The sequence below is a fragment of the Herpailurus yagouaroundi genome, unplaced genomic scaffold (assembly GCF_014898765.1).
Source record: "Herpailurus yagouaroundi ecotype Mexico unplaced genomic scaffold, PumYag 183, whole genome shotgun sequence".
Classification (NCBI taxonomy): Eukaryota; Metazoa; Chordata; class Mammalia; order Carnivora; family Felidae; genus Herpailurus; species Herpailurus yagouaroundi.
In genome coordinates, this window is record NW_024412414.1 from 13938410 (window position 1) to 13957148 (window position 18739).

Sequence of the window (18739 nt, forward strand, 5' to 3'; positions counted from 1 at the left end):
TTGTATTTTCATTATCTAAACACAATAGGAAGGTAAGCAGGATCATTTTTTATCCACAATACATAAAATCTCAATTAGTTATGGTCTATTTGTGCAGTGACTAAAAACATTCGTTAACAAAACAGAATTTTCTAGTTTACTGGATAAATATACCAGAGGAAATTGCAGAATAATGTTAGGTTGCCAAGCAACCACAGCTCTACTCCCTCTTGTTTGTGATCAATCCAACTCATTCATCAAGCTTCCTATCCCAGTGCTAGAGAATTCCAACCAATTTGTTTCTTGGGGAAATTATAGTGACTTTCGGTAACACAATAACACTTTTATTCTCAGAAGATAAACTTAGATGTTCTTTCGATCAAAGGGATGTGTTAATTCATTATTCTCTACATGGTGCTAATGAGAAAGCTATAATTAACTAACTACACTATTGCGACACACATAAAATAAACTGCAGTAATTAGTAACGTTTAAGGTGTTAACCAGCCTCCAAAATTAGAAAATACAGAATCTTTCCTCCAATAAAGATGTAGAGAAAGGAGAAAGCACCATATCTAATTAAATTGGGAATTGTTTCCATTCTCCCTTCCACCCCAAAGAGGGGGAGAGGCATAGTCACCAAAATGTGAGAGATTTCACTTCAATAGCAGAGAAAATGGCTCAATGCCAATCCTACTTGTAGGTAGACATAAAATGCTGGCGAATAATGTAATCTTTTCTTTGAAAGAATGCTTAGCACAATATTTTTCCAGGAATGAATAGAAAGAATATTATGCTTTCACTCATTAGCTGTGTTAACTTAGCATATTGTATGTAAATCACCATAATAATTGCATTCTCTTCAGACTAAATTAGTTAGTTACAATGAAGCTGTAATCAAAATGTTCATAATTGAAAATATAGTATTCTAGGTCTCGGTTTGAAAAAGTAACAAGCAACACTGATTGAATCAGATAATACAGCACATCATCGAAAACACCCTTAGTATGGAGACAACTCCCTCCTCTAGCTTATACCTTTGCATGTCAATTAGCTTCCCAAATTCAGGACTCAGTACCTCCACATGTGTCATGATTTTCCACGTTACCCTTTGTCTTTGGCCAAACTTAAGCTATCCATATGCATCACTGCTTAGATTTTTAGGGGAAAATACAAAAGAGTGAAAAGCCAAATGTTGGTTTCTACAATGTATTAGGTTCCATGGCACTGCTGGCTGTCATAAATCAAAGGGCAAAATAATTTCCAACAAATGAAACATTTAATGCCAAGGCTCCAGGGAAACAATATGTAAATGATCACATGAATTTCAGGCAAGCTGTCACACTAATTCCTCAAGGTACCTTTTAAAGATGACATATTCACGGTGAAGAAGAGGGTGTTGTCATGCAAAAGTCAAACTTAAAGCAATACTCTACTATCTGAACTGATACTCACAAGGCTTCCTGACACTCATTCCTTCAAATCTGATGACATTCAGCCCCCTCTATTACTTAATTTTCTTTTATGAGATTAAAAAAAAAAAAACAAAAAACTAGTAGAATTGTAAATCAATCTTGATCACTACTCTTACTTAATTCTCCCTAAAAAAAGCAATCAGCCTAATTATTTCAACAAAGCAATTTTAGGTCAAAGAATCCATCTTCAAAATATTCAAAAGTAAACTATAGTTTATCCAGCAAATATTTTCCAAGGTGAGGTCTATTTTATAAAATCATAAGGAACTTGGGGATGGGGACATCTGTCCGGTTTTACTTCCTTCAGATCCACCAAGACATGCCTACATTTTAACAAGTAAGTGATATTTTTAAAATGTATTTAGAGCTAATTCAGTAAATGGGATTAATTAACTCAAAGGTAATAAACATATTATGCACAATATCAAATCCTGTCAGTCTCACAATTAGGTTCATGGAATGTTTTGCTCATCACTAGGTTAGTTAGACCACCTAATAAAACCATGAGGTAGCAATAAACACCTGCAGCTTTTTCTTTTTTAAGGAACACATCTGTAAGTATAGATGCAACAGAGCAGAAACTGAAAAAAAAAAAAAAAAACATGTATTAATCATGATAGTCCTACTCTTCTACAGTGATGTGGGTAAACACTTGCCCAGAAAGAGATTTTTAATGAACTGCCATAGCCAGTACTCACACTTGCCAAGAAATAACTATTTGTCTCTATTTATTTACTGACAATATTCAGGTGCTTGTGAGGAATGATCACACACTGTGCTCTGCCATTACTGGAAGTAAATCCACTGCAGCACTTGAGGCCATAAAAAAGGAAGCTGGGTTATACACTAGACTCTAGAACCAAGTTAAATTATGAAAGCCAGAGGCTGGTCCATCACAAGAGACTGGAGTTAAGACAAACCCAACTAGAACATCAGCCTATGAAAGAGGCAATGGAATCTTACACACAAGCTCTAGAATAAACTCTTTCTTTTCCTTGTCACTAAAAGTTTCCCCAAATAGCTTTCTAAGCTTTTCTTTCCAACAACGTCTGACAAGCCATCTTGACCAGCAGTTGGTCACTTTGTATATTCCAATCTGCTGCACTCCAGAGCTATGCAGGTAGTTGCACGGGGCAGAAATATTTAATATCTGTCGGTATCCTCCAAAATTAGAAAACACAGTACTTTGTCTTAAATAAAGATGCGGAGAAATAAGAATGCACCCTATCTAAATAAATTGAAGATTAATTAATAATAACAGTAATCCCATCATAACTAAGCCAAGGTGCTTATTAAGCATTAAACACTAGGCTAAACTATCTTCTTGGATTATCTCATTCCAGTCCTGCAAAAACCCAAAAAGTAACGTATTGATATTTTCGTTACTATTTAAAAGGGGAAACCGAGGCCCGGAGGAGTTAAATGGCTCGTCCAAAATCACACATCACAGACGTTGGAGCTGGAATTGGAACCCACCTGGGCGCCGCCAGAGACTCTGCCTTCCGTGAGCCCAGGTGGATCACCAGTTGCCCACCTCCGCGCGCACGCGCACATGCCACCCATCCACCCCCCCCACACCCCCCTCTCACCACGGGCGTTCCAGAGAGCGCGCCGTCACGCACGCGCGTGCCCAGGCGGCCACTTGCCAGCCCTTGGGGGGGGGGGGGGTGCCCTCAAAAGGTTCTCCAGGGCGGGGCTGAACCCCAGCGCCCCTCGCTTAGCCCCGCTGTGCCACTAGACACCTGCCCTCCGCCGCTCGCCTTCCACCCCATCCCCTGCCCGCCTTCTCGCTGACAGCCGGACCCCCACCCCGCGTTCGCCCCAGGGCGCGGCTCGGAGCGTGGGTACCTGGGCCCGCGCGGCAGCGGCTTCTTTGGCCCTCAGGTTTTCGCTGGAATTCCAAAGTGCGGCTCCCACAGCGAGCAAGAGGAATGGGAATGAAGGGGCCGGCGTCCCCCAGCCTCTCAGCTTCCCGGCTCCAATCCCTGCTCTCCAAATTAATCACTTTCTCCCTCCCTACGCATACTCTCAAAAGAAAAAAAAAAAAAAAAGAAAGAAAGAAAGAAAGAAAGAAAAAGAAAAAAATGAGAGAGAGAGAGGCACAAAGAGGAAGAAGGGACCATCCGTGACTGGCATCTCTAGCTCCACCGGCTCAGCTACCAGGGAGCCATGGCAACCACGCCCCCGGCCTGGCTTCTAGCCCCCACGGTGGTCTGGGGAGGTGGAAGTCCTGAACCTCCCGGCTTTCTTGCCCCCCTTAACCCTGCTGTCCACAGAGCTCCCTTTCCAAGCTGGCGGCGTATACAGAACCCCAACCAGTACCTGGGATTCTCCCCTGAGAATGGGATCAAGATAGGGGCGGAATGGGGTGCGGAAGAGAGCAAACGCTCTACGACCCTAGAGATGGTCCGGGTCAGGGGGGAGTGAGACCAGGATTGATCCTAAACCCAGCTAGACCGCCGACCCCCTACTGGAAAGAGAGGGCTGCAATCTCTGGGAGGGTCTGGAATCCTCTCCAGAGGGTAGGGAGCACTGAAGGGAGGAGGGTTGGAAGACAGACCGAGGGTCAACCTACCCGTAACCAGGCGGAGAAAGTGGGAGCCGGAGGATTCGCGGACCCCGTTCACTCTATCCGAATAACCCAGAGCTGTGTTTGAATACAGCCTCAGCCACCAGGGGGCGGGGCTGGGAAAGGGGGTGTCTCTTCCCCGGTTAGGGCTGAGGGACCTCGGGCCACCCCACTTTTAGGCAAGGATGAAGCCCAGATTGCGCACCATTTCCTACCCACAGTGAGTTGACCCCTCCCAGGCGCAAACCCTTAATCCGCCTTCCATCACGCCCAGAGAGTTGACTACCCGGCGAACTGGGAGAACCGCAGGGCTAGCAAAACAGATGCAAATTAACCCCCACCTAGGCACACCTGAGCGTTCGGCCTTAGCTCGGTTCCGTACCTTCCCTCGGGGAAACTTCTCCCCCAAGCTGCCTTGCTGCGGGAAAGAGACGTGCAGGGTCCAACAGCTCCTAGCGGATCCAAGGGAGTTTCTTGCCGGCTGCTCGCTGCTGATCCACACGCGAGTCTGCCCGCGGAGATCCTGCCGGGCCCCGCCCGCTGCTGGCAGTGGCCGCGAGAACGCAGGACCTGTTCTGGCTTGCGCTGGGATCCACGCCCTCCGGGCAGAGGCTGGCTAGCGCCTCTCCTCTCTCCCTCGGTTCTGCTTCGCCACCCCTCACCCACGCCGCCTATTTTCCCTCCCTTAGCACACTCCCTTGGGACAGGGAGAGCTACAGGCTTAAGACTTTGTATTCCATGCTGAAAAGCAAGGGACGAAGCCAAAACTTCGCTCGTCGTTTTCAACATTTATGGTCAAAAGAGGTAGAATCGCTGTCCCTTTTATCTGCAAAAAAGAATTAAAAAAAAAAAAAAAAAGCCCTCCCCCTCCCGATGGTTTCACTCAGTACATATTCTAGACACGGGTCGCCAGTCTGGTTTTCCCTCATCGCTGCATGTTGGAAGGGTGTGGTGCCATGTACCTATTAAAAATATTCTTTTTGCTTTCCTGCCCCATTTATAGGTGTGATGGGGCTTGCTATTTAATTTGCAAAAGATGCTACTACAGTAAGCTGCCAAATCATTACATACATAAATTTGGGCACCTTTCACTGTTAACCACTTTTAAAATTTTTGTCTTAATACCTATGGTCTGTATTTTTACCACATTATTCCGTAAAGTTTTTTTCGTACCTATTCTGTATTAATTCACTACTATAGGGTAGAAGAAAGCCCGGTGTGCTCATTTCCAATGTAAAAGGCCATTTCTGATCCCTTATCAATTCCACCAAAGCATGTAAATTTTACTGTAAGATTCCAAAATTGATTTGGAAAAGTTACAGGCTTTTGCAGGGTAAGTTATTTATACATCTTTTTTGTTGTTTTTTTTTTTTTCCACGCAATACCACTTAAAAATTCTGTTGAATTTAAGTTCTCTTTGATGGTAAGAGAATCATTGACTTCTAATTTTTACTCCACTAAGGCAGTAAGATTGACTTTACAGTCGGGTTTTGTTCTCCTCTTGTGCTTGAACAATGAGGACATTTAGAGCTGTGAGCTCCCCTCAGAGTTGGATACCACTATAGTAGCAGCAAGAGGGAAGGCAATTCAGAATTCTGCTTCAGAAGCAACTGAATAAAATATTTTGAAAATGAATTAATGGACTTTTAAACTTTAATAATTGCTAACCTTGGAGCCCTGTTTCTGTCAGTTCATGTGTGGGCCCAATTCTTACTGACTGCATTGCAAATTGCAAATGCAAGTGAGGGCAGGATTTGTCCTGAGCTTAAATTGTACTGCTAGAGTAGTAATTTCTTTGCCCGGGGCATCATTATTCACATGGCATGTTTTGTAAAGTAGAAACAAAGATAGAATATTGAATAAAATTCCTACAGGGAAAATATAGGGAAACACTTCCAAAGTCAAGGAGACACAAAAGCTGAGTTGATCTCAGAAGGTGAGCACCGTCTAGGTAAACATTTTCTGAACAAAAGATTCAGAACTCATTCCTGGCCAGACCAACAGAATACTCTTCAACATAGAGCTCTCCTTTTCTCTATGATTTGTTTGCTTGACATTAAGATCATTATTAAAAGATATATAGGGAAAGAAAGAATGAGATCCTAGTATTGATCAGTTAGTGTTCAAGGTGCTAGGGTACAGTGGAAAACTCAACAAGGCTACCTGCTTCTTTTTAAGTCAAATATCCAAAAATGTGTTGTTAAGGATTCCAAGGCATAATACTTGAAACAAAAAGATGAAGTGTCTATTCTTAAATATGAGTTTTTTTCAAAAGGAAACAACAGACTTCTGAGTCTCTGACACTGCATATAACTGAGGAAATAATAGCCCAATAGTAAGTCCAAAGCTTACAAGGGACAGCCATGAAGTCTGTATATACACAACACATTTTACCCCAGTCAGATAAATCTGAAGTGAGGGAAATAGGGAAAAATACACAGGGAAAAAAGGAGGCAGGAAAGAGGAAGGGAAGAAGGAATGGAGGAAGGAAGACAAATGGTTAACCAACAAAGGAAAACAATATTTAAAACAGAGAATTTCAGGCAACTAAGTAAGCCTTTTTAAAGAAATGAAAAAGAGAAGCAGATGATTTAAATTTCCACGTCCAAGAAACACCTCATAGATGTTATCTCCAAGGATAACATAGGATAATGTATAAATGTACACACACACACACACACACACACATTTCCAAAGGCAGGTAACAAATGTAGGCTTTCTGACTCAAGGAACTTAAACAGCTCACAGCATCAGATTCCTGAAAGGCTGGAGCCCAAGACCAGAAGGCAGCCTTCAACCAGAGTGGATATTTGGTGAAGCTACCTTCTGCTGCTGCTTTGAAACCCTCTCTTGGCTCCCATCCTCCTGTCTGACACTTTGTTCAGACTCAGTTCCCATTCAACAATCCTAATCTATCAGGCATCACACAGTTGCACGTGAGTGCTAAAGAAAGACTAGATTCTTACCAGTCACATGGAAATAGGGCTGCATTAGCTTTGAAAGGTGTGAATTTATCACTCACAATTGAACGAGGCCATGTAAAATAAAAATACGACCATCAAACCACAAATGAAGGGGAGAAAGGAAGTCTTTCATGAATAGAAGCAGAAGGTGGGAGAGATAGGCCAGTCATCTGGAAAAAAGAGAAAGGGTATTAAAAGCTGGAGTATTTTTCAGCTTTTACTGCTGATTTACTGCCTATCCCCAGCTTGAACCATCATTTGGTATCATTCCCAGAGCTGGGACCATTGGAGGAGTATTGCCTTTTGGCAAAGCCGAGTAGCTAGTGATATGGCAGTGTTCCTAGAAAAATTGTTTAGCAGAAGAGCTGTAGTTTTTGAAATGGCATTTCAGTCTAGCAGTTCTGAATAGTCACACATCCACAGGGGTTTTCTGGCCAACTACTGTAATAAAGGAAAGCACGATGTTCCACTGAGGGATAGGTCCTCAAAGGCAACCTTGGAAGTGCAAAGCAGCTACCCTCAGCTTGGATATTAAGAAAGCTAAAGAAGACCATATTAATTCTGCAGAGTTAAACCGACAGTGTCGATACTCCTTTAACTTGCCCTTTAATACAAGAACAAAAAGACATGTATTAAAAATCAAAGGGCAATCATTCTGAAACAAATAAAAAGGTGAAATCTTGTCTTTCGCGCCCTGGATCATTAATACGTGTGATTCAGCCTTAGGAGGTCACTGAACCAGATATTTTCACTAGACGGATTTTTTAAAGGGCTAGGTAATTTATGGCCATTAATAACATTATACTTACGTACCTATGATCATGCTAAGTGTTATCAAACCTCATGCTTTAAGGCATTTGTTGATTACTTGTAAAAGATCAGAAAGATTTCTGGTCCTCCGATCAGAAATGCTCGAATGCCCATTATGACTAGCTTACTCTCCTATTGGTGATTCTTATCTCAAAGGCCTGAGAACAGGTTTATAGTATGAATTCATATTTGTTGGAAAAGATTCTCATATTTTTGGAGGATGAGAATTTCATTTAAACCTCTCTATATCCAACATAATATAAAATCTTTTCAATCTGGAAGTTACCTCAGAAAGCATATTCTTCCTTTTATACTTGAGGAGGGCAAGGTTCAGAAACTTTCTTGAGATTGTACAACAGGCTAGTGGCCTAGAATTTATATATGTGTGTATACACACACACACACACACACACACACACACATTCTTAATCTCGTTAATAATTAGTACAATATATTCTTAATCATGTATGATTTTAGAAATGACAGGCCACTGCCATCTTGAAGGACAATTGTATTTATTCCAATTCTGCTACAGCCAACAAGATAAATGCTGAATAGTGAGATGGTGAATGATACCAGAAGAATAACGGCTAATCTTTAGAGAGACAAATAGCTGAAATGAGGGTCTTAGTTGATCCTTTTCTTCCATCTATTTTGTCCAATTGATTTTGGAAATTGGTGTTGTCCCACTCTCAGGATAAAGGAAACGTGCTAGAGAAAAAGGAGAGGCCCACTAATTCTCCTTCATTTAAGAGCTTGTGGCAGGCTTTTGGTTGCTTGTCTCTTTGCCCTGACCCCCTCACCCTGCAATCTGTTCTCTTTTACTTCCTGGGCACATAGCCACCTACCCTTGTGACCAAGTTTAGCTCCACCGCTAGGTTCTCAAGAAAGGGACATGAGGAGAAATCCTATTGACAACTACAAGGTCATCTTAAAGATAATCTAGATTCACTCCTCTTTTTCCTTGTAGCTAGCCTCAAAGAATGAAATATGCATGTTGATGATGACAAAAGAACCCCCATTATCCCGAGTCCCTGGTGACTGTAGGAATCAGAGCCCACATATTGCCATAAAGAAGTGAACTTCCCTATTCTTTAAGCCAGTGTCTATATTATAACTGTTTAGTCGTTGACCTAATTAAAGCCATTGTAATCTCTATTATCAGAACAATTTCAGAACAGTCAAGAAAAATAAGAATGGATGGTACAATAGGTTTCCATTGTTTTCTGCTTGCCCACCATTTCTAGACATTTGTACAAGTCAACGAATCCTAGGAAATAACATCTATGTTTATGTGGGCTGACAGAGGCTGATGCCAATACTCCCTATCTACCGCTAGTCCAGGTAAGTGACACAGGTACAAACCACATATTTCCCATCCCTCTGTCTATGGTGATTAGAGCAATGAAAAGCATCAAACTCAGAAGTAGCTACTGAAAGACCTACAAGGGATGTATGCTTGAACTATCAGGAAAAAGCACAAGATTGCTCAGGAGGCGTGATATAGAGACGGTGGCTGCTTACCACCACTTAGAAGAAGCATGCCTAAGAATAAAACCACTCCAGGGAAAAGAAAAGACGGATACTTGACACTTTATTTGAAGACTTAGTTCTTCAAATAGCTGAAATCTTATTGTTTATTAAAAGCTTAAACTGAAATGCATCTTGACTAGGTAGCTAAGTGAATGAAAAAATACAGTAACCAACTAGTTTGAGTTAGTTTCCTGATTCCTGACATCAAAATCATTTTTATTCACCATAGATTCCTAAGTAAAATCATTCCCTTTGGATAGGTTCTTTAGACAAAAAGTCTTCCTTTCATGAGATAACTCTTCTGACTGGTAGTGACTTCTTGAAATACTATGTCCAAAGGGTTCCAACCGGGTATCTAAGTTTGGCTGGAAAAAACACAAAGTGATTATTAATGATGCCTGTCATTGATATTACACAAGAAATGATTCTCACATGCTAAATATTTGCCATCCTTCTGTTCTTAGTTTAAAGTTTGGCATAAATCTAAACATGCATGGGGGCTTTTTTTTTTTTTAACTTTATTTATTTTGAGAGAAGGAGAAAGAGAGAGAGAGTGGGAAACGGGCACAGAGACGGAGGGAGAGAGAATCCCAAGCAGGCTGTGCACTATTAGCATGGAGCCTGATGCAGTGCTTGAACGCATGAACCATGAGATCATGACCTGAGATGAAACCAAGAGTCAGATGCTTAACTGAATGAGCCACCCAGGTGTTTTTTTTTTTTTAATTACTATATACTGGTACGTTTGGCGGGGGGGGGGGGGGGGGCATATTTTTAGCAGTTTTAAAAAGAGCCATGGAACAACTAGTCCTTTCCATGCCATCGTGTTTAGGGGCCATAATTCACACTTTCAACGGACTTTGTTTCCTACAAAATAAATTGATTAGCAGACATGCATTTAAATCACAAATTGCTAATATGTGATATACTGTGTTAACACAGACCCAAATGTAACTGAGACCCCAGGGGGCAAGAGCACCTGGCTCTGGGGGTCCCAAACAGAACATGTTCAGCCAGCTACTGACAAAATCCAAAGGTTGAGAGATTAGTGGCAGTGAAACAAAAAAGGGATTATTTTAGTGAGGCCAACACTTGGAAGATTGTGGACTAACATCTCAAAGACGGTCTCCAAAGTGCTGAAAGTACTTCTAGGTTTATATAAGGACAATGCGGGACAAAGGTCAGTGGATACTTGCAGGTGAGCAGTAAAGGTCACATTAGTCATCCTGGAGTCAATCACACGGGGTCTTGCTGATGTCAGGGCTGTTGTTATTGCTTGAGGTTTGGGTTCCCATCATGGGATACTTTGCACACCAGGTCTTTTGCCTGAGTTGAAAGATTAGCTGGAAAGAACTCAATCTGTTAGAAAGTACAGACTGAGGTCAAAATGGAGGTAAAATCTTCTTTCACAAACTCAGTTATTCACAGGCATTGCATGGAATTTATTGTCTTTCAGGGGTTAAATGAGACTTGTCAATCTATTTCTTTATATTTTAAATTTAAAACCTTTTTATTATTTTTTTATCAATCTATTTTTTTCATATTGTTTTTCAGAATATGGTACACAGGGGGACCTGGGTACCTCAGTCGGTCAAGCGTCTGACTCTTGATTTCAGCTCTGCTCATGATCTCACGGTCTGTGCGTTTAAGCCCCACATCCAGCTCCGTGCTGACCATGCGGCGCCTGATTGAGATGGTCTCTCTCTTCCTCTCTCTGCACTCCTCCCACCTCTGCCTCTCTCGCTCTCAAAAATAAGCATTAAAGAAATAAATAAAAATAAAAATAAACCTTAAAAAAAAAAAGAATATGGTAAACAGACAAACCCAATAAGGCATTTAAACTCCATGCCACAGTACAATACACTACAGCAAGGGTTCTGAATTTCCTGTTTATGTTGACAAGAAATATTTCCCTCATCTTATGGGCATTGGTTCTCAAGCTTCTGCAACTTTCTCAGTCAGGTAGTTTTTTGGTGTGTCCCCTCTATCCCCCGTGGACCAATCTAAGTTATTGATTTAAGCCATCTCTGGCCATAAGCAAAGGGATGGAAGATCAGTATCCTGGTCATCATTTGATACAAGCAAGCAAGGTTAGCTTAAGGTCCCGTAAACTTGTCTGTGTGCAGAGTCATGGTCCAAACCAGTGCCGTGGTTCCCACTGGGTAGTGGTCCAGGTTCACTTTGTTCAGCTTTCTAGCCGATAGGAAGTAGATTCATGTGAGAGTTATGGAATAGAGTAGGACTACCATCTCCCCAGGGAAAGGGGTTGGACCTGATGCCGAGATGGGGGTTGGCAACCAACTTGGGTTTCTTCTACTCTCCATGATGTGACTTCAGGAAGATGTTCAGCCTGCTCACTCCCAGTCCAGGGAGCACTACAAAGTAGTTGAGGGCCTTCCACATACCAGCAGATCCCTCCTCACCATGGAGGTCGTTTGACATGGACTGCCCCCGCTGTGCCGTAAACCAATGTAGCAGCCCAGAAACCCAGGATAACCCAGGGGCTGCCACCTTTTTTGATGTGGACCTCACTTAGGTAGATTTTTGGCAGCTCGTCATAAAATATTTAAGGGCTCATAAGCAGGCATGAGTTTTACATAACACTTATTATTGCCCATATATAGTGTTTCTCCCACACAGGCAAAATTTATCACCTCCTATCCTGTTTCCTATAGCTCCGTACATCCACACTAATATAAATATAAAACACACTTGCAGGATTTCCTATCTTGCACATAGAAGCCATCTTCAAAGTTTCTTAAAATTAAGCAGATTTTAATTTCTCAAATATGAATAAGGAAGGAAATTTAATGATGAAAATCTGAACTCTTCCAGGGTCCCTAAAATATTCTGATACAGTTTTCTGAAGAAGACATACAGAAGTTACCAAGCATAAAAATTAGTAATTCTTTCCAATGTGAACTTGTAGACCTCTAGTAATGTCTTTTTTTTTTTTTCCCAGAACTAACCTTCCTGCAGGTAAAAAAACTACAAAGTACAGAAAAAATATAAAACATAATACCTGAAAGCACTGTGACCCCAAACAAACAGTACTGGAGAGGGGAGACAGTTGGAGGAAGGAGACAACATTGAATGAGTTTCCTGGTTTACAGGTTTGAGCTGGAGGGCAGGACCTAATCTATCCATGCTAAATGGGTAAAATAGGCAAAGAAAACTTGAAGAAACAGAGAACAGAGATTGTACAACCAGACCAACTAAAAAAGAAGAGGGGGAATCCCATAAAGGAGAGAGCCAGGGAGAATGAACCCCAGATTCTGTGTATTAACACTGCCCCGTCTTTGGCTATCCTCTGAAATACACATTAGTAGGAAAGTCTTGAAACAGCTCTGCTGAGACTCCAAAAGAAATGAACTGAGATGTCAACCATCCGCTACAAAGGAGACTATAGTTTGATCTTATCTACATTTATTATGGTAATAAAATTGATAAGAAAAATAAAATTAAAATCTATATTATTTGGAGAACATAACAGAATCCAGACTATCTACAATGCCCAAGAAACAATCCAAAATGGCTCAACATATGATAAAGTATATGTGATCTGCACCCAAAGAGAAGCCAATAGAGATCAACCGTGAGATGATCCATGCATTGAAGATAGTGGATAAGGAATTTAAAGCACAAATATAATTATGATCATAGAAATAAGATATTCTCACAATGAATATAAAATTAGGACAACCAAAGCAGAGACATAAAATCTCTTAAAAAAAAAAAAAAACTGAATGGAAATTCTAGATATGAAAAAATATAAGATAAAAATATAAAATTTTCAGTTTGCTTAATAGCAGTTTAGAGATGACTGAGAAAAGAGTCAGTGAATCTGAAGCTAGATCAATATAAATTTTCCAGCATGAAAGAGAGATTAGAGGCAGAAAAATGAATACAGCATTAACATATTTAATATGTATGTAAGTGGAGTCTCAAAAGAAGAGAGACATGGAACATAAAAGTAAATTTGAAGAAATCATGGCAGAAATTTTTACCAAACGTGGTGAAAGCCAGGAACTTATAGATTCGAGGACCTCTGTAAACTTTGAGCAGGATAAATGCAAAGAGAGCCCCACTTAAGGGCATAATAATCAAGTTTTCAAAAAAGCAAAGATAAAAATAAAACGTGGGAAGAAGACAGAGAGAAAAGCAGCACATTACATACAGGTAAAGAGCAAGTTTAAAGTGCTGAAGCAAAAAAAGAAATCAACCTAGAATTCTGGATTCAGTGGCAATATTCTTCAAGTATGAAGGCAAAATAAACATAGTTCCAAATAAAGGAAACTAAAGAGGGTTATAGCCATCAGAGCTGCAGTCCAAAAAATGCTAAAAGCAGTTCTTAAAGCTGAGGGGAAATGATACCAGATGAAACTCAGATCTTTAGAAAGAAATAAAGAACACTGGAAATGGTACATAGCTAGGTAAACAAAAAAGATTATTTTTCTTTCTATTTACTCAAAGTGTATAAGACCATTTAAACCAAAAACGCCTACTTCTTACATCTAGTAAAACTGACAATTCCCCTAATTCAATAAAAAATGAACATTATCACATGCACAAAAATGTCATTTCTTATATGAAGATACGTTTTAATTATCCATATTCCTGAGTAAAATATAGCATCTTTCATTATGTCAGCTTCACCCAGTGTTTTATTATTAGCACAACTATAGAGGCCTGCAGAGATTTTGCAGAAAGATCAGCCCAATTAGATAAAAATGAGAATTCTCTTTTCAGATCTAAATTTTGCATCATTACCACTCTAGGAACAGATCATTAAATTATGATTTAGTCACCGGGTTCTTTACTGATTAGAATGCAGAACACTTAACCATTTGCATCTGAAAAAGCAAAGTGGAATAAATATAGCTAGTCCACTTAAAAATAAAAGAACTTAAAATTTATCTAAATTTGAATGAATTGTTTAAGAGGAAGTACAAAACAACTCTCTGCCCCGAATAATGTGTTTTTCTATTATGCATGCCCAGAAGAAAACTGTTTTTGGTGGAAAAATCTAAGACTGATTAATTGATAAATACCTTACACACAAGGTAATTAACAATAACTCTTGTACATCAAACATGTTTGCTTTATCCAGTGAAAAATACATTTGAGGGCAGTTCAGTTTTGATTCTCAAAATTAGACTGATGATTATAAGAGTACCAGTTATTATGAACCAAGAAAAGGTTTCTCTTTTGATATTTCATCCAATATCATATATCTGTTCTTTTATGCAACAGTTGAATATCAGGAATGGAAGAAAGATGCTATTTGTGTCTTAGAGAAAGAAAGATGCTATTTTTAAGTCTTCATGAAGACCTAATAACCAGAAGTCGTAAAAGCAGAATGCACAATGCATTTTTGTGTTTTCAAGGCATTGACAAGCGCCAACAATCCAGTTAAAAGGGAGGACAAGATGGAATAAATAAAAGTAAGTTTGTTTTGTAGTTCTAAACTTTTTTCTCTATGAAGTAAACACATGGAGGATAGTATGCTTTTTTTCTACACATAAAAGCACCACAAATCTAATGAACATACAGAAAACATTTTTCCCTTAAATGCTACTCAAATAAAACGCAAATAAAATTTTTACAAACTAATATTATCTGGCAGCCTGCTTATGTCTTTAATTCACAATCTACTCTGAAATGTAGATACAGTGAAAACCTAAAATGCTTACCAAGATATTTAATGAAGCATAATACTAAGTTTTAAAAAACTTAAAATACTATTGAAATAAATTTCATTTTGATAATAAATTAATGTATTTACTAGGAAGAAATTGCAAAGCTTTAAATACTGACTAATTCTTACTCAACTGATTTAAATATCAAAATCTGGTGCCAGATTTTGAAGGTGATGGCTGGCAATTAACTTCTCTAAAAGTTTGTGAATAAAGCAAGGCATATGTTCCACACTTGACGAATTACACACATCCATTATAAGATCTAGGAAAGAAAGGCATTCCCATGCCAACCTTCAAACCCTCAAGAAGAATTTATTCAAGCTATAACTCTACACCCATGACAGAGCAAACCAACATAAAATGGGGACTTTACCAAAGGGACTGTTTCTAGAAGGGTCAGAAGAGATTTTCCCGTAAAATGCTGTAGAAGCCCAAGTGTTTTGTTCTATTTTATACTTACCGTAATAAACTCCTATCCTTTAAGCTATAGAGTTTTCTCACCATCATGTGATCTAAGATGTAAGGTGAAACACCCCTTTGTCAGAATTATCTCAGAGAAGGAAAATACAATACGTTCTCTGAAATGGTTGTTATGTTCATATCCTTGGCCTCCTTGGAAATTGGTAGTTAAATGGAATTCTACTTGTGGAGAGCGAGCATCACCAATTTTGTACTTACTACTATCATTAGGAGTAATCTTGTATATTTGTTGAAGATGGATGACTTTGTTTTTGCTCTTGATTCCCAAGAGATTGAACTTCAGTAAAAGGATACAGAAAGTGTTGTTAAATGGGGCAACTGTGGTGCATATTAAAGTAAGAAAAGTGCATAATAAAGTCATAAAAATAACAAGCCTAAAATATGAGCAAGCATTACTTCTCTAAATAAACAGATGTAATGGAAAGAGAGAAAAGGTTGGGGGTGGGGGAGGAATCTCATTATGCATGCTAAAGAATGCTCCATCCAGAAAACAAATTTTTATACCTTTATTTCACATTCCTTGGGAAATAAATAGCCCTATCAATAAAAACATGCGCTTTTCTGGGATCAAAATGCTAAAGTAAACTTTAAAAAGGTCATTAAGAGTTTAAATGGGAATTGGAAAATACACACACACATGCAGTTGCCAACCAGGTGAATTTTGTGAACCTCACACTTTGCAAGCATTTCTTGAAACCTGCAAGTGAAGAATCAGGTGAAATTGTATTAATGATACCATTGTTCACATAAATTATCTTAGGAGAAAGGGACAGCCTGTGATGCCACCTGAGTCATCATCTAATACATACAGACATATGGACATGCAAATATACACATGTACAGAATCTGCATACGATAAACATGAAGCATGGCATCTCTCCTCGAACCAGTATAATTAATTTTCCAATATTTAGAATAAATGGAACTTGACTTTGTTTTAAAACGCCCTCAGTGGTGAAAGCAGTAAGGAAGAGAATAGACAAGACCACCTTGAATACAATACAGAAGCAAGAGTTCCCTTCTGTATCTAAAGTTGGAAAGATTCAATGCCTTCATAACAGCCTAATCCAAGCAGAGTGGTGTCCTGTGGAGATTTTCAGTACGGTCCATAATAGGGATCCCTTTCATCTCAACTGTAGCTCTGATAACAGTGCTGCTTGCAGGATGCTCAGAAAATGAATAGAAGGGGTACATCCTGCTCTGAGGAAAGAATAAACAGGCAGCAGGATCCTTACTATTCTGCCAGGCCAATGCCAAGCCTCCAAAGACAAAGGGGTCTTTCCTATCACTGACACATCCAAATCATACCAGTAAATTGTAACCTGTAAAGCAGATTTGTTGTCCCTCATGCATCAGTGCAGTTACAGTCCAATTCTTGCAAACGGCCATTTCATTAGGGCCCAGTGTAAATATGGATGTGGCTTAGTAGCTACCCAAGTTATGAATCAAATATTCATTCTGAGAGGTAAACAAGTTTAAATGGCTCCTTGGCCTTTATAATCATAGTATATGATCAAAACAACAAAACCATCAAAGGAGAGCCAAATAAGATGTTTCCACGTAAAGTAAATGATGTATTCTCACAATGGAAATCACAGTAGTGATGTTCATATATAAGCAGAATCCAGGAGAATAATCGAGTTCTTAATCATCATGAAAACTGTATCTCAGAATCGTAATCAGTTGATTTTGTACTTAACTCTAAGGTAGTGGAGATGAGTTAGCTGTTACCTGTAGCCTTGTTGTCTCATAACACAGCACCACATGCATTCTAAACAATTAATTAGCCTTGATTTAATGGTGCAGAATGTAAGGATGGAATAAAGTGGCAAAATGAATACATCTTCATAAAATGAAGTGATCCAAACATTCCTAAATCATTTGCTTTGATAACAAAAGCTATATTTCAAAAAATGATCAAGTATTTTCTGAATACTTATTATACATCAAAAAAAAAAAAAAAAAGAACCCTGAAATAAGACATAGTTCATTCTTATTCCACTTGGGACCGTGTAATATATAAATGGGGAAAATTATATAATTGGCCTTAACAGATGTCAGGTTTGACATGGATACACGAATAAGATCATCATAAGACTTAAAGGTGTTTTAAAACACTGAGTCTAGCATATTACTTATTTCCTTATTCAAAAAGCTACAATGTCTCCACATTGTGAACAGGAGAAAGACACATCTCTTGGCTTACTATTAGAGGGCCATCACCTATCATCATCAGTTTTACCAGCAAAACTCACAAACACCAGGCCTGTGTTTGCATTGGGATGGATATTCAGTAGGCTGGCTCTAGAAAAGCCCAGTTTCCCTCAATCACTATAACTCTAGATGACTCATCTTGGCTCTTAACATGTGAAGCCTTGTTACAGCAACTTTCCCTTCAGTTTTTATTAATAAAAATAGTGACAATAATAAACGCTAACATTTATTGAGGGTTTATTAAAGGTTTTGCACAATGTTAAGGCTTACATGTACCACCACCTAATTAATATTCACAAAGCATCTATCAAGTATGTACTATTATCATCCACATTTTACAGATGAGAAAGTGAGTCACAGAGAGATTAAGTAAATTGTCTAAAGTTACAGGAAGGGATGGATCCAAGATTCTGACGTAAGGCAGTTTGATTCCGTAGTATATGAACATGACTATTGTCTTAGTGTCCCCTAAGAGAATGTACATTCTAAAAAGCTAGGAGTGGACTGATGTTTTGTGTAGGTCTCAGAGCAAAGATCAGAGACTACTTGGTGCCATAGTAGGGTCTTAATAGTAGTTGAATAAATGCCTGGATAGATAGATGGAAGAAGAAATGGAGAGACACTGAGGGCACAAATTAATTCAAGGATAAGATCTGAGATTTTTCCAAAGGAGATGGGGAAGAAAGGATACTTTGAGGGAAGAGCAGTATTGGAGAAATGAATAAATATGAAAGAAGAAGAAGCAGGAGAGTAGAAAATGACTTAGAATTTGAAGCCTGGGAGACTGACACGATGATGGCAAGTAAGGAACATGAGTCAAGTTCCAGACCATGTGATCGGTTTGGATGTACTGTGATATGGCTGAAGTGTACTCATAGAAAGAGCAGATATTCATAACATTGCAAAGGTGGGCTTTTAGAGCATTGAAATTAAGGACTTTGTTTTATGTGTTTCTGGGGTTTGTTGAGAGTTGCTGCTATGATAGGATCCACAAGGGTGGGGAGCATGGGGAGAAGA

At 39.3% G+C, this 18739-nt stretch overlaps 1 protein-coding gene across 9 annotated transcripts in view; it reads right to left on the reverse strand.

Moving 5' to 3' along the window:
* The window catches only part of CHL1 (cell adhesion molecule L1 like), a 200188-nt gene extending 195555 nt beyond the window's left edge, over nucleotides 1-4633 (reverse strand). For 4 of the 9 annotated variants that reach the window (XM_040492148.1, XM_040492149.1, XM_040492139.1 and 1 more), the window contains exon 1: nucleotides 4406-4633. The gene's annotated coding sequence lies outside the window, so the exon portion shown is untranslated. Of the gene's footprint in view, nucleotides 1-3302; nucleotides 3499-4029; nucleotides 4154-4374 lie in introns of those variants that run through there. The other 5 variants (XM_040492141.1, XM_040492147.1, XM_040492142.1 and 2 more) reach the window with 4 other exon arrangements.
* Nucleotides 4634-18739: the final 14106 nt, after the last annotated feature.